Source organism: Pinus tabuliformis, chromosome 8 (genome assembly GCF_031772625.1).
Source record: "Pinus tabuliformis cultivar Carrire ecotype Pingquan chromosome 8, CPIR1, whole genome shotgun sequence".
In the NCBI taxonomy this organism is placed as follows: Eukaryota; Viridiplantae; Streptophyta; class Pinopsida; order Pinales; family Pinaceae; genus Pinus; species Pinus tabuliformis.
Window position 1 is genome coordinate 1,123,192,293 of NC_142294.1, and position 15,285 is coordinate 1,123,207,577.

General features: G+C 37.7%; 1 protein-coding gene across 1 annotated transcript in view; it reads left to right on the top strand.

Moving 5' to 3' along the window:
* Positions 1-15,285, top strand: part of LOC149239288 (protein CHROMATIN REMODELING 20-like) — a 137,970-nt gene that overhangs the window by 48,157 nt on the left and 74,528 nt on the right.

The following is a 15,285-nucleotide window of genomic DNA, read 5'->3' on the forward strand; positions in this document are numbered from 1 at the left end:
CTGTTCGATTGAAGCTTTCACCACACAAGTTTTGGAGGTTCTCCATTCTGCTGTCCGGTTTTTGGCCATTAAAGAAAAAAAAGAATATATAATATTTAAAAAAAAGTAGTGTGTGTGTGTGTATAGAATAGAAAAAAAAAGCTATAAAAAAATAGTTAAAATATATAAAAGACAAAAAGGAGAGTATATATTTAATTTTCTTTTGTAAAATTATATATATATATATATATATATATATATATATATATATATATATCAAAGAAACCAGATTCGTCCTCATCCCCCTCATGTCCCAAATCCCACGTATCAGAGATGATTCTCTAGGACACGTGTTCGATTCACAAGTCCAGCATGCCCTAGCACGTGGGATTTGATGGGCATGCAGGTTGCATTTGAAGGGCATGTGAGCCCCAATTTCGGGACTTGTGTCCCTCTGAAAAATATGCCACACAGCCTTTAAAGCCCGATTTGGGCCCATTTCTCACTCATTCTTGAGTGTTTCTCTTGTTGTGGGTGTGTGGGAGCGACTAACAAAGGGTTTGGTAGCATTTTGGAGGTGATTCAAGCAACAGGTAAGTGCATTTTGCTTCTATTTTTTTGAATTTTTGCTACAATAGTTTGCATGTCCATTTTTTTATACAAGTTTGTACATTTTTTCTATATTTTTTACAACATTCATGGCCCAATCAAGGGCAACAGGGAAGGGGAAAAGGAAAGGGAATAATACCCCGTTTGGTGATGCCCCTCTTGTTCCAATTTCATCAGGGTCTGCAAGTGTTCCCTCTATTGGAAGTGGGGCTGCAACAACAACTTCAAATGTTGAGGGCAGAATAACTTTAGAAAGACAACAAGCTCAAGAAAGCAAATATCCTTTGTGGAAGTATGTCATAAGAGATTAAGGGCCATGCAACAAGTTGAAGGGAGGAGGCGATGTTGCTTGGAAATGCAACTATTGCAACAATCATTTTAGGGGCACTTATTACCGTGTGAAAGCTCATTTGTTGGCCTTACGAGGTTGTGGAATTGGAACATGTGCAAATGTTCCTTTAGCTAAGAGGAAATAAATGGAATAAGAGGCTAATGTTGGTGTTGCAGGGGTGGCTGCATCATCTAAAAAATGAGAATGATGATCCCCTTCCATTCTTGAGGAAAAGCAACAACAAATTTCCATTTGAGAGTTTTGGTGCGGGTGTGGGTCAAGCAACAAAAGGAAAGGCAGTTGCACTTGGTTTAATGGATAAGATTTTTTCAGAAAGAGAGACAGGAAGAGCTTGATATCACCATTGCATTCTTTTTCTATCTGAACTTCGTATCCTTTAATGTTTCATGCTGACCTTTATTTCTTGAGATGTGTCTAGCTCTAACTCAAGGGGCTCCATTAGGGTATGTGCCTCTTGGGTCAGAGAAGCTTAGAACCTCATTGTTGACTAAGGCAGAGAAAGAGGTCGACAAAATGCTTGAGCCAATTAAATCAGCATGGCCAACATCTGGAGTTAGTATTGTGTCTGATGGATGGACAGATCCAGCACGCCACCCACTCATCAGCTTCGTGGTTTCTTCCTTGAATGGACTAGTTTTCTTGAAATCAGTGGATGCACTTGGACAATACAAGGATGCACAATATATTGGTGAGTTGTTCATTAAAGTTAAAGATGTAGGTGTTGATTCTTGTGTGCAAATCATTAGAGACAATGCACCTGTTTACAAGGCTGTTGGCATGATTGTGGAAGCTAAATATCCACAAGTATTTTGGACACCTTGCATTGTCCATTCTTTGAATTTAGCACTTAAAACTATTGCTTTTGATGTGCCTTAGATTGGAAGTATTGTTGAGGATGCACGACATATTTGCAACTTTGTACAAAATCATACAAATGCCCTCACAATCTACAAGGAATACACCCATCTATCATTGTTGAAGATTGCATATACACGATTTGTCTTTGTGTACCAAGTTTTTTGAAGATTATTGCGTAATATGAACTTCGTTCGTTACATTGGTCTCATAGCTGTTCAACCCTCTGGCTGTTCAATTGCTGCATAGAGTCGGTCTGATCCGGCCTTTCGCCATCAACTGTTAGTCAAGTTCGTTGCTGTTCGATTGAAGCTTTCGCCACACAAGTTTTGGAGGTTCTCCATTCTGCTGTCCGATTTTTGGCCATTAAAGAAAAAAAAGAATATATAATATTTAAAAAAAAGTAGTGTGTGTGTGTGTATAGAATAGAAAAAAAAAGCTATAAAAAAATAGTTAAAATATATAAAAGACAAAAAGGAGAGTATATATTTAATTTTCTTTTGTAAAATTATATATATATATATATCAAAGAAACCAGATTCGTCCTCATCCCCCTCATGTCCCAAATCCCACGTATCAGAGATGATTCTCTAGGACACGTTTTCGATTCACAAGTCCAGCATGCCCTAGCACGTGGGATTTGATGGGCATGCAGGTTGCATTTGAAGGGCATGTGAGCCCCAATTTCGGGACTTGTATCCCTCTGAAAAATATGCCACACAGCCTTTAAAGCCCGATTTGGTCCCATTTCTCACTCATTCTTGAGTGCTTCTCTTGTTGTGGGTGTGTGGGAGCGACTAACAAAGGGTTTGGTAGCATTTTGGAGGTGATTCAAGCAACAGGTAAGTGCATTTTGCTTCTATTTTTTTGCATTTTTGCTACAATAGTTTGCATGTCCATTTTTTTATACAAGTTTGTACATTTTTTCTATATTTTTTACAACATTCATGGCCCAATCAAGGGCAACAGGGAAGGGGAAAAGGAAAGGGAATAATACCCCGTTTGGTGATGCCCCTCTTGTTCCAATTTCATCAGGGTCTGCAAGTGTTCCCTCTATTGGAAGTGGGGCTGCAACAACAACTTCAAATGTTGAGGGCAGAATAACTTTAGAAAGACAACAAGCTCAAGAAAGCAAATATTGTTATGAAACCAGCTCAAGAAAAGATAGAAAAGAAAGATCAACGCCTTAGAATTCAGCCTCTTCGAGGGGGCCACCTCCTTTACATTGCATAAATGAACAATTCTTGGATGATACAAATGAAAATACCTCCTTTCTATATATAGGAGTCTAAGTGGTCCCAATACAATCAAAGCCTACATAACAATAATATTGTAGGGCACAACAGTAACAATGGTGGGCTTCTATGTGGCATAATAGTAACAATATGGGCACTACATGGGTACATCAATATAATAAGTGGGTTATACTAATAACAATAAGGGGTTACACTAGTAGTATAGGGGCCTAACATGCCCCTCTCCTTCAAAAAGCGTTGTCCTCAACGCTTGAGTAGTTCTTGATGCTTCTATATAAAATTCTTGTCCTCCCATGTGGAATATTCAGCGGGTAAGTTCTTCCACTTGATGAGATACTCTGAAATTGATCAATTTCGTAGCTGTCTGGTTCTTGTTTCTGTGACTGCTCCAGGTTCCAATATGATTTTTCCTTCCTCTTCAATTTCTGGCAATATTGCTTGAATTGGGATCTTTTGCGACTTTTGAATAAGTGGCCATACTTCTTCGTTCTTCTTCCATTCATCCGTTGCTTCGTTTATCCAATTTGGTTGGATAATATAAATAGCACAAAACAATGCTTCCACATCCTCATCCTTGAAGCGTCTTCCCCTTCGGTAAGGTCGCCATTTTTTAAGTGCATGTACTATTGCCAACATTTCCTTCTCATAAATAGCTTGCTTGAGATCTAGCAGTAAAAATACCCAATCACTCACATCAAAACATTTTTCACTACAATGTTGATCTACCTGTTGTTTCATTTGATTTTGCACCGAAGTGGCGTTATCCTTTAAAAGTTGGAGAACTTGCTGTTGATGCTCGATATGATCTTTCTCTACTTGAACCTTTTTCTTCTTGATATGCCCTTCTATCTTTTGAGGAGTGGTAATTTCTTCCAGTCCTTTACAAGATATGGTCGGATTCATTTCTTGATGCTCGATGTGATCTTTCACTTCTTGAACATTTTTCTTCTTGATGTGTCCTTCTATCTTGATAGTTTGAGGAGTGGTAATTTCATCCATTGAATTACAAGATATGGTTGGATTCATTTCTTCTTTCTCGATGTGATCTTTCACTTCTTGCATCTTTTTCTTCTTGATATTTCCTTCTATCTTGAGAGTTTGAGGAGTGGTAATTCTTGCCAATGCTTTACAAGATATGGTCTGATTCATTTCTTCTTTCTCTGGGGTGGTGTCTTGACGTATATCCTCTTCTTTTGATGTTTCTTGATCCTTTTCTTCCTCCTCTTCATATTCTATGTAAAATAATTTCTTCTCAGCACACCTATGACCTTTAGTGCATTTGCTATCACAATTGTAACAAAGCCCTTTTTCTCTTTTTTCTTCCAATTGTTGTGGTGTAACCCTTGTAGGTTGTGGAAGGCTGGGAGAAACAACACTTCCATCTTTATAGTTGTGAGGGGTATGCTTCCTGGTTTCCATAATTTTGCTTTCCATTATGTCACAAAGCCCTTTTACTCTTTCCAATTGTTGTGGTGTTGCTCTAAAGAAGGTGTTGCTCTTTATATCCTCATAATGTGCTATCATTTCCTCCGTGAAAATTGACCACGTAACAAGTTTTTTACGAGAACAAAGCCCTTTGTACCATAAAAATTGATCTGGTTCCAAATATGAAGATGCAATACATACCTTTTGTAACAGTTGTACACCATGTATATCAAAATATTGCTCCATATGAAGTATCCAATTTACCGGATCCTTGCCATCAAACTTCCTCATCTTGCTTTTTCTTGATTTTAGGAGCTCTACCTTGAAACGACTGTAACTCTGTACTTTCGTATCTTTAATTTCTAAACTTGTGACCTGTAGTAGCCCTCTGTGTCCTCTTTCCAATGCCACAATTCTGATCCAAATTGGATTCTCCAAAAAAAAGTTATGCACAATCTCTCGCAGTAACCTGATTATAGACTAGTTCAGTAGAGCGAACTTGTATGAAGTGCCACGTGTCACTGTTTCAACCTTTGACTCTGAAAAATATATAAAAAGAAACTACAGTCCGTCCTCTTTCTGTACCTTCTTACGAAATTTCAATCCGATGCTCAGAAAGAAAGTTATGACGATTTTCCCCAGGTCACCTGTTTTGAGTGTAATTCAGGAGTCTGCAAAAAGACCAACTTCCGCAGATCATATCTCCGAAAATATCGCGCAAAAAGATCTGAAATTCGGACCCAAGGTTCAGCGTCAATTCTTCTCAAATGGGTTTTTTTTGCGACTTCTGAAACGTCACAGAAAAAAAGTTATAGCGAAAATTCCACGATGACCTGTTTGGAGCAGCGAAACCCTAGAATCCAAAGCTCTGATACCAAATGTTATGAAACCAGCTCAAGAAAAGATAGAAAAGAAAGATCAACGCCTTAGAATTCAGCCTCTTCGAGGGGGCCACCTCCTTTACATTGCATAAATGAACAATTCTTGGATGATACAAATGAAAATACCTCCTTTCTATATATAGGAGTCTAAGTGGTCCCAATACAATCAAAGCCTACATAACAATAATATTGTAGGGCACAACAGTAACAATGGTGGGCTTCTATGTGGCATAATAGTAACAATATGGGCACTACATGGGTACATCAATATAATAAGTGGGTTATACTAATAACAATAAGGGGTTACACTAGTAGTATAGGGGCCTAACAAATATCCTTTGTGGAAGTATGTCATAAGAGATTAAGGGCCATGCAACAAGTTGAAGGGAGGAGGCGATGTTGCTTGGAAATGCAACTATTGCAACAATCATTTTAGGGGCACTTATTACCGTGTGAAAGCTCATTTGTTGGCCTTACGAGGTTGTGGAATTGGAACATGTGCAAATGTTCCTTTAGCTAAGAGGAAATAAATGGAATAAGAGGCTAATGTTGGTGTTGCAGGGGTGGCTGCATCATCTAAAAAATGAGAATGATGATCCCCTTCCATTCTTGAGGAAAAGCAACAACAAATTTCCATTTGAGAGTTTTGGTGCGGGTGTGGGTCAAGCAACAAAAGGAAAGGCAGTTGCACTTGTTTTAATGGATAAGATTTTTTCAGAAAGAGAGACAGGAAGAGCTTGATATCACCATTGCATTCTTTTTCTATCTGAACTTCGTATCCTTTAATGTTGCATGCTGACCTTTATTTCTTGAGATGTGTCTAGCTCTATCCATTAGGGTATGTGCCTCTTGGGTCAGAGAAGCTTAGAACCTCATTGTTGACTAAGGCAGTGAAAGAGGTGGACAAAATGCTTGAGCCAATTAAATCAGCATGGCCAACATCTGGAGTTAGTATTGTGTCTGATGGATGGACAGATCCAGCACGCCACCCACTCATCAGCTTCGTGGTGTCTTCCTTGAATGGACTAGTTTTCTTGAAATCAGTGGATGCACTTGGACAATACAAGGATGCACAATATATTGGTGAGTTGTTCATTAAAGTTAAAGATGTAGGTGTTGATTCTTGTGTGCAAATCATTAGAGACAATGCACCTGTTTACAAGGCTGTTGGCATGATTGTGAAAGCTAAATATCCACAAGTATTTTGGACACCTTGCATTGTCCATTCTTTGAATTTAGCACTTAAAACTATTGCTTTTGATGTGCCTTAGATTGGAAGTATTATTGAGGATGCACGATATATTTGCAACTTTGTACAAAATCATACAAATGCCCTCACAATCTACAAGGAATACACCCATCTATCATTGTTGAAGATTGCATATACACGATTTGACTCTTCATTCATCATGCTGAAAAGGTTAAGGGAGGTCAAGACTTCTCTTGGGGCCATGGTTATTTTAGAGTTTTTCTCTTTTTGGAGAAAGACAGATCAAGCAGCCTCAAAAAGAGTCAAGGACACAATGTTAGATGATGCTTGGTGGGAGAGGGTAGATCTCATTATTAAGATCATGGACCCTATCATTACTTTGCTACAATTTGCAAATACATACCAACCCATCCTAGGAGAGGTTTATGAGGGATGGGATTCCATGATTGAGTCTGTGAGGACCATTATTTTACAAAGTGAGTGCCTTGAGTACGAGACATCATCAGAGGCCTTCTTCACCACCATATATGATACTCTTGTCAGCAGATGGGACAAGAATTGGACACCTTTGCATTGTTTGTCTCACTTATTAAACCCATAATATTACAACCATGAATGGCTGAATGCTCGACCTTCTCGCAGATTCCCTTCTCACATGGATGGTGAAATTTTACAAAGGAGGAAGGATGCATCAAGGCGGATATTTCAGGATAGAGCATCCCTTGATGAGGTGGAGGATACATTTGCAGAGTTTTTCACTAGCATTGGGCCATTTGTAGGCTATGATGTGATTAGAGACAGGGGGCTAAAAAGCCCTATTCTTGGTGGGCAACTCATGGGGCAACAATCCCTCCTCTACAGCAGTTAGCCATGAGGCTGCTCTCTCAGGTGACTTCATCCTCTTGTTGCGAGAGGAATTGAAGCACACATGGGAATTTGTATAGTGTCAAGAAGAGCAGGCTTGAGCAATCTAGGGCCGAGACAATGGTGTATGTGCCATTGTGCACACCAAACTTCGTCTTATTTACAGGCAGAGGGATGGGTGGTTGAAGGGAAAGACAAAGATGTGGGATGTCTTTCTTGATGATATGGGTTTGGACAACAGTGTTGACTTGGCATTGACTAACTTGGATCTTAATGACCCAGTGCTAGAGTCTGTCACTTTTGATGACGGTGATACTCTTGAGGGGTCATCCTCCACACCAACAGATGCAGAGATTACATTGGATACATAGGAGGATGCAATAGAGGAGAGTAGTGGTGACCATGATACTGATGCTGATTGATGAGCTACCTACTACCTTGTAGTTATTTTGTATTTTGAATTTCTATTTGCCATTGACGTTGCTACTACCTATTAACACATTTTGATTTTGACGACTTAATGAGAAAACTGTAGTTTCTTGTCTTTCTCCTATTGGATCATTGATGAATCTATTACAATTATATTTGTATGCATAATGTTACATTGTACAACTTACAAATTTGAAATTCACATTGTAGAATCTAGATCTATGTTTGAATTTGTATCATGAATGAGAATTTGTGTATGAAATATCTATTTAGTATTAATTTTTAATATATATATATATATTTAATTTTTTATTTATTTTTATTAAATAATATATAATGTGTCCTACATGTCCTATTTCGGGGGGTCTACGTGCCTCATGTTAGACACTCGAATTTGCGTGTCCTGTGCCCCCGTATCAAGTGACTTATATATATATATATGTATGTTAAAAAAGGGGGCATAAAACGACCACAACGTACTTGCAGTCGCTGCCACACTTGCCATTCCCATCATACAGACAACATTCGACAAGCAAGTAATCAACCATTCCGTAGGCCTTGGTTATTTGCATTTCGATAGTTGAGAAAAAGAGTAAAGCAACTGTCAAGTTTTAAAAGAAAATAATAATAATAATTTAAGGGTCTAGAAAAAAAGAAGCGAAAAACGTCAGCACTGTATTTGTCGTACTCATTGCATCAACAACCTTAATCGATTTCCATGAAAATTAGCACTACAATGTGGCAATTTCAAAGGGTTACATACAACTTCAGCCAACCATACTACAACCACATAGTTGTTGCATCCGTACAACATTGAATTGCTATATCCATACCGTTTTATGCTTGAAAAAAGAAAATCAATCCTTGCAACTCAGTCGCCATAATTTGTTGCCTTTGTTTTAACTGTATCCACTCATACAACTGCTTTACAAATCCATTGTCATATTGTTGAAACATCAACCTTTGTTCTTTCCAAAAATCAGCTGTCATCTTTTCTTGTCATACAATCTCCCGTACGTTTCCTACAATTTTATTTCACCTTACAAATTTATCAGCCATACTATATTTGAGATTAAACATTGACTCGTACAATTAAATATCAATTTGTATGCAGAGAGTTAATTAAATTCCTCAGCTGTTCTCTGGCCACCATTGACAATTGTTGGGAGAAAATATATAAACTTAGTTGAAGACAAATCCGTTGAAGGATTGTTTTAAATATTAGGTCCTTGCAAAAGCGTCCAAGTTAAGTTGACACAAGCCATCTCATTGTCAAAAGACGCAACCAAACTAAAAGCCGCTGCCATACATAAAAGATTACATGGACTAAAATAAAATAAGGATTATATTATCAAGGGTTTTTGTTTTTAAATAAGGTACTTTAGAAGTAAGGAAGGGATTATATTAAAAGTCTGGCTCAAAGATTACAATTACATTGGAATTCTAAAGTTAAAAAAAGGGAAAAGAAAATATTATCATAAAAAAGTTAGGGTTAGTTTTAGGTCCAAGGCAATTATAAAGAAAAATATCATTCACTTGAGAAAGTAATGTAAGCAAAGATTAAGTTATATATTGGAGAAGTGGGTATCTAATACTGAGAATATATAAACTCCTTAATCAAAAGTACCATTGACAAAATCATCGACAAACGCACAATGGAGTCAATTGTTGGAGAAAAAATAATGTATTATAATCCGCAAATGAAGGGAGAAAAGATTAGCCTCGTAAACAAGTCTATGTTTTGGACCATATGTCCATTTTGTAAAACAAAATTTGAGTATTCGTCGGATTTTAAAAATCGCACAACATTCTGTCTGAAATGTTGGAAATTGTTTACTCTTGAAAAATTTCAAGGTAATACACAGACACAAATTAAAAGATTAAAAGAACTCGCAGAACTTTAGCGAAAAAATGAAGCATCGGAAAAGAAATATAAAGATCTTGAAGATCAATTTTACGAAGAATCAATAGAAAGTAACAAATAAATTTGGCATCTAAGAGACCGTAGTAAAAAATCACTTGCGAAGGTTAAGGAGTCCCAGCTACAAAGAAAAAATTAGTAGAAGAAACTGAATGTCTTGAGAAGAAATTCAACTAGGAGAAGGAAGACGAAAATTTGCATTTAAAAACCCTTAATGAAAGGTTATTAGAACAAGCCAGAGATTTAAAAAATGAAAAGCTTGAACATCAAAAATCTAAAAATAAGGTTGATGAATCAAAAACTAAAGAACTTGTACATCTCAGTAATCACAATCAAAATCTACTCACTCAAATTAAGAAACTTAACGATGTTAAGAAATCACTGAAAAACAAATTAGAAGAACTTACCACGAAAGAAGTGTCGAAGCCTTTAGTCCAAGTTGAAGATAAAGGGACATATACCCATCCAGTCAATATCACAACTTAAGAAGATAACCGACCAATTGAAGTAAAAACATATTTAGATGTTGTAGTTCAGATAATGAAAGTTCAAAGTGAAGTTTCTATAACCAACTCAACAACATCAATACTTGAAGTAAATCAGGAAATTCCCACACACATGATAAAGGAAAATGAAATCAGAAGAACTCCTTATCGACATCCGAATCACAAGAGCAAACATCTCAATCAGTCTACGTGTCTCTACCACTCTGAACATAAACAACAAACTTATGTTCCAAAGAATAACAAAGCTTGCACAATCCAGTCCTGTGAAAACAATTCATCACAAGTTTCCAGTGATCGGAAGATTCTACAAAAGATTGATATAGGATGGTCAGATCCCTTCTCCGTTTGACAATTTTGTTTATCACTTAGAGGATCTAATCCTTTTGTGTCATCATAGATGACAACTTGAACTCCGAAAGATACAGATAGATTAGAAGACAAGAAACATGTCACATGTCACATGTCAGCAATAAGCTTTGAGGACAGCTTTTCTGAAGAGGAATGCAATGTTATATATATATATATATATATATATATATATATATATATCATCATCATCATCATCATAAATAATGATTAATTAACTAATAATTTGTTGCTGAAAAGGCATGTCTCTAAGGACATGACCATTCATGAAGGGGCACTTGCTTAGGTATATAAGCGGACCCTCATTTGTAACAATCATATCTCATATCAATTTTTTTATACACTATTCAATATATTTGTTTTTTATCCTCAATGAATATCTTTGTGTACCATGTTTTCTAAAGATTATTGCGTAGTATGAAATATGTTCGTTACAGGCTGCATGATAAACATGTTAATATAGTTATCCATGCCATCATAGATTGGTGTTATGTTCATAAGCATGCAGGCTCCAAAATGACCATGTTTTAATGAATGTACTATGTTGTAGTTAGCATCCTAGTCTGGTGAGTTCACCAGTTGTCCATGCTGTCATAGATTGGTGTTATGACTGTAATCATGCAAGCTCCAAAATCACCATGTTTCAATGAGTGTACTATGCTGTAGCTAGCATCCTATTCTGGGGAGTTAAACAAAATCTCAATTTTAACTGATTGCTTGTAACAGTTATCCTAGCTCCTCATTCCCTTATTTGGTTCATTTAGTTTATTGTATTTATTATTATAATGTTTCAATTTCATTCATAGATTCATTGTTACTATACCCATTGGCTACAACCGCAAGTGTCTAGGACCCAGGTTGGTGTGCTGAATATAGCATTTTCAATGTGCTTGGCAGTGTTATTTGTTTATTCCACCATTAGTTCAAGGTTATAATGATGCAAGGTCCAAATTAAAATGATATATTATATTGTTACTGTAGCGACATCCTATTGTGAATTTATGATGAGTTCACTGGCATCTAAAATTCCATCCATCCTGCCTGCCATCCTTTATGCTTAAGCTGCTTATCCTGTTTCTTTTCTTTTCTGTGAAAGCCTCTTAGGAGCTAAGGCTTTCCCAATTTGGTGTATATTTTTTAAATTGTGTCCACCTTTTTCCATTGGCTTAAGTATTCTCTTCCATTTCACCAGTGCCATTCTATCCTTCTCCTTTTTGCTTGACCATACAAAATTGATTTTTTTCCTCCTCTTTTCCAAAATTCTTGTATTGTTACCAAGGGATTAATTGGCCCAAGGGATGAAGTAGCCTATCGATTCCTATAGGCTATAGTCCTCAATGGAGGGGAAAACTCAAAAATACCCAATATTTGGGCAAGTTCGGGGCAGTTGGGCAAAGAAACCCAAAATTGGGGTTTTGAGTGAATTTAACTCAATCAATTAAGGAAAGAATCCCCTCAAGGAAATCTATAAATACCAGAGGGTTGAATCCATTTGGATCATCATTGGATTGGATATTTATCTTTGTTTCTCTTGAGCTTGAGGCTTTGAGTGTTCTAGTATCCCTTTTCTGTATCAATTTCAGTGGTGAAAAATTCCGCCTAAGTTGATATACTCTTTTTTTTTTTATCTTTTTTATCTTTCTTACTTTGTTCTGGCACAAGAATTGCTGTGGGAAGTTTTGGTTTGAAAAGATTCATCAAGACAGACAAATTTCATTATAAGGCAAACCCATTTGTAGCAAGCAATCTGAGTCCATTTCTGGTCATGTGAGTTAATTTGAGAGGAATTGTAGTACAGGATAGAACAACTCTGAAGCAGACACGGTCATGCAAATTAATTTGAAGAGAAACTGAAGCCCTGGACAAAACAACTCTAAAATAGGCACATTGATTTAGCAGAATGAGGTATCGAGATCAAGTTAGAAGCAACCACGTATATTTCTAGCCATACGAGTTGTTTGAGGATTAAACAAAGTCTGGGCAAACAATTATTGAAGTGTCTGACAGGTTCTATAATAAATCCTGAGGTAGATCGAGATATCAAACGAGGAGAAATTCAAGCAATCCAAAGTTGTGACAAGCTGTGCGATACATTCAAAATACCTGTAGTAACTCGCTAGTGATTTGAGCTCTTGGAGTCAACACTAGCCTCTCTTGGGTTGGAACAAGTCTCCTTGTGATTGAGTGGGTCTCCTTGTGATCAGTTTGTGTTTTCCAGTAGCAGAGTGGACACTCTATGATGATATAAGTGCCAACTGCTATTCCTGTAATATCAAACAGAGGTTTTACGAAGCTTTGGATTAGAGGTCGAGTGTAACTAAATTCAAAAGGTTCTAAGGAGATGCGTGTTAGTTTCTGTAGCATCAGATGTGTTCTAGCCACGAAATTTGGTGGAGAGGCTAGAATACATGAGATCTCCAAAACCTAGAAATCGTTTATGGAAATTCCACCTAGAAGTGTTTCAATTAGATTATTAACCGTTTTTTAAATATTCCCTAAGCTAAACTTAGGGAATATGGTTAATTAATCAGTATTAATTGACATAACATAAGAATCATCTAGAAACTCACACAGATCTACTTCAAGATGATCCTAGCCATTGATTAAGATTTAATCTTGGCCGTTGGAGTCCCAATAGAGGATTATAAGAAGAAGTGGATGGGCACTTGGAGAACACACTTCTGCAGTTTGATTTTCTTAGCAGATCGATTTCTAGAGAGCAATAGCAGTGGCTGGTGAACCTGATATCGAAGCAGGGCTAGTGAGGGGCAGAGACAGTGATCTGGAGGAAGTTTTCTAGATCTAGAGAGGCAACAACAAGGAGGTCGAATTATTCCCAGTGAGGCAGCGCAGAGGATTGCACAACTGATTTAGAAGTAATTCGATTTTGCTGGAGAGAGATTCATTTTTAGTTCCATAGGTCGGGCAAAGGGTCCAGAGTGTCATAGAGGCGATTTCCTCAGCAGAGACAGGCATAACAACTTCATTAGAGGCAGTTCAAAGGCTAGATATCATAGGGTTTGTGCAGAGCGGCGCAGACGCAGAGGGTCCAGAAGGACAAGTTTCTAAAGAGAATTTGTGCCGGGGTTGCTTGTGTAAGAAGGGTAATTTCCCTTAAATAATTTTGGCCAAATTTACTTGTTGTTTGGATTGCCAGTTGGGCATCCATAGATTGTACTCAAATTTCACTGCTGCATAATAAAATAAAACCCTCATTTGCTGCACCGGTTTTCCCGCATTGGGTTTTTCTGGGGACTTTTCTTCAAAAACAACGGTGTTAATTTTTTATGTGTGTTAGCATTTCTCAGTTCCAATGCTATTTTATTTCCGCAGTTTTTATTTGTGAAGGTTGTAGTGTGTTTATTTTGATGTTGCCGTAGCAATAAAGTGAATAATTAATTTATCAGTTAGAAGAAATAATACTAGTTGCTGCAATAGGATTTAAGTTTTGAAATTTTCACATCGTTTAGAGCTTAAGTGATCAGCCGAGAAGCTCAAAAGTGTAGAAAGAATTTCACTGCTTAGAGGGAGTAGCAGGTCGAAATTATTGAGGCAATGTAGTGCTTAGACAGGCAGGTTGAATTGTTGGGCCAATAGTTCGATTTTCAGTTGTAGGAGTGCAAAAAGTTTGATTTGCGCAGGAAAGTGATTCTAGCAGTCAGAGGGAGCAACTGCAACTCAGATTTTCGTTGAGCAGATTTCTGGTTGGACTCAAAGGGTTTCTGCAGCAACAGAACCAACGTCGGGTGGAATAGAAGAGTACACACAACAAAGGGAAAATTTCTCTCAGGGAACTTCGAGTCTCAGAAGTTCGATTTTACCTTGTAGATTGGTAGTAGTTGTGAGAAAATCTTCTCGCCCCAGAGGGGAGTGCGAGTAGCAGAGCAGCAACCAAGCAGAAGGAAAGAGGGGATTTTCAACAGTTTTTGCGATGGCCACACTAGGGCTTAGAGATTAGGATAGGTTGGATGGATCATCCAAATTTGTCATGTAGAATTCCATGATGTCTTTCCTTGTAGATGAATGTGCCCTGAAAGCCTACATTAATAATATAGTTGCAGTTCCTTAAGATGCAAACCAACTCAGGGAATATAGGAAGGAGATGGCACAGGCAAAGTGTTTGATCTTGGATCATATAGTCTCAGATATAGTGGCCAATGGAATGACCAAAGAGATGTGGAATGCTCTCTCCACACTATATCAGGGCACTTTCGAGTAGTGAAAGATGTTCCTGGAGGAAAATCTGAGATGCATCAGGATGCGGAAGGGGGAAGGCATAGATCCCTTCCTCGCCAAGATTCAGGAGGTCCGAGACTAGCTTTCAGTTGTTGCGGCAACGCCTCAACCTTTAGAGCTAGTACGATTGGCACTCAACAGTGTCTTGGAGGATTGACAAGTCTTCTCCAAACCATATTGGGCAGAGACACACTACTAGGATGAGACAAAATGTGGGCAAATTTGCAGTAGGAGGAATTGAGATGAGCTTTGCTGAAGAGCTCCATCAGTGGCAGCAGTAGCAGCGGACAAAAGGTGGCGAAGGAGGAGGAGAATGTGGCCCTTGCATCTAAGGGTCCCAATGAGGGGCAAGGGGAGCAGAGAAAGAAGGACCTGTTGAAGGTTAAGTGCTTCATA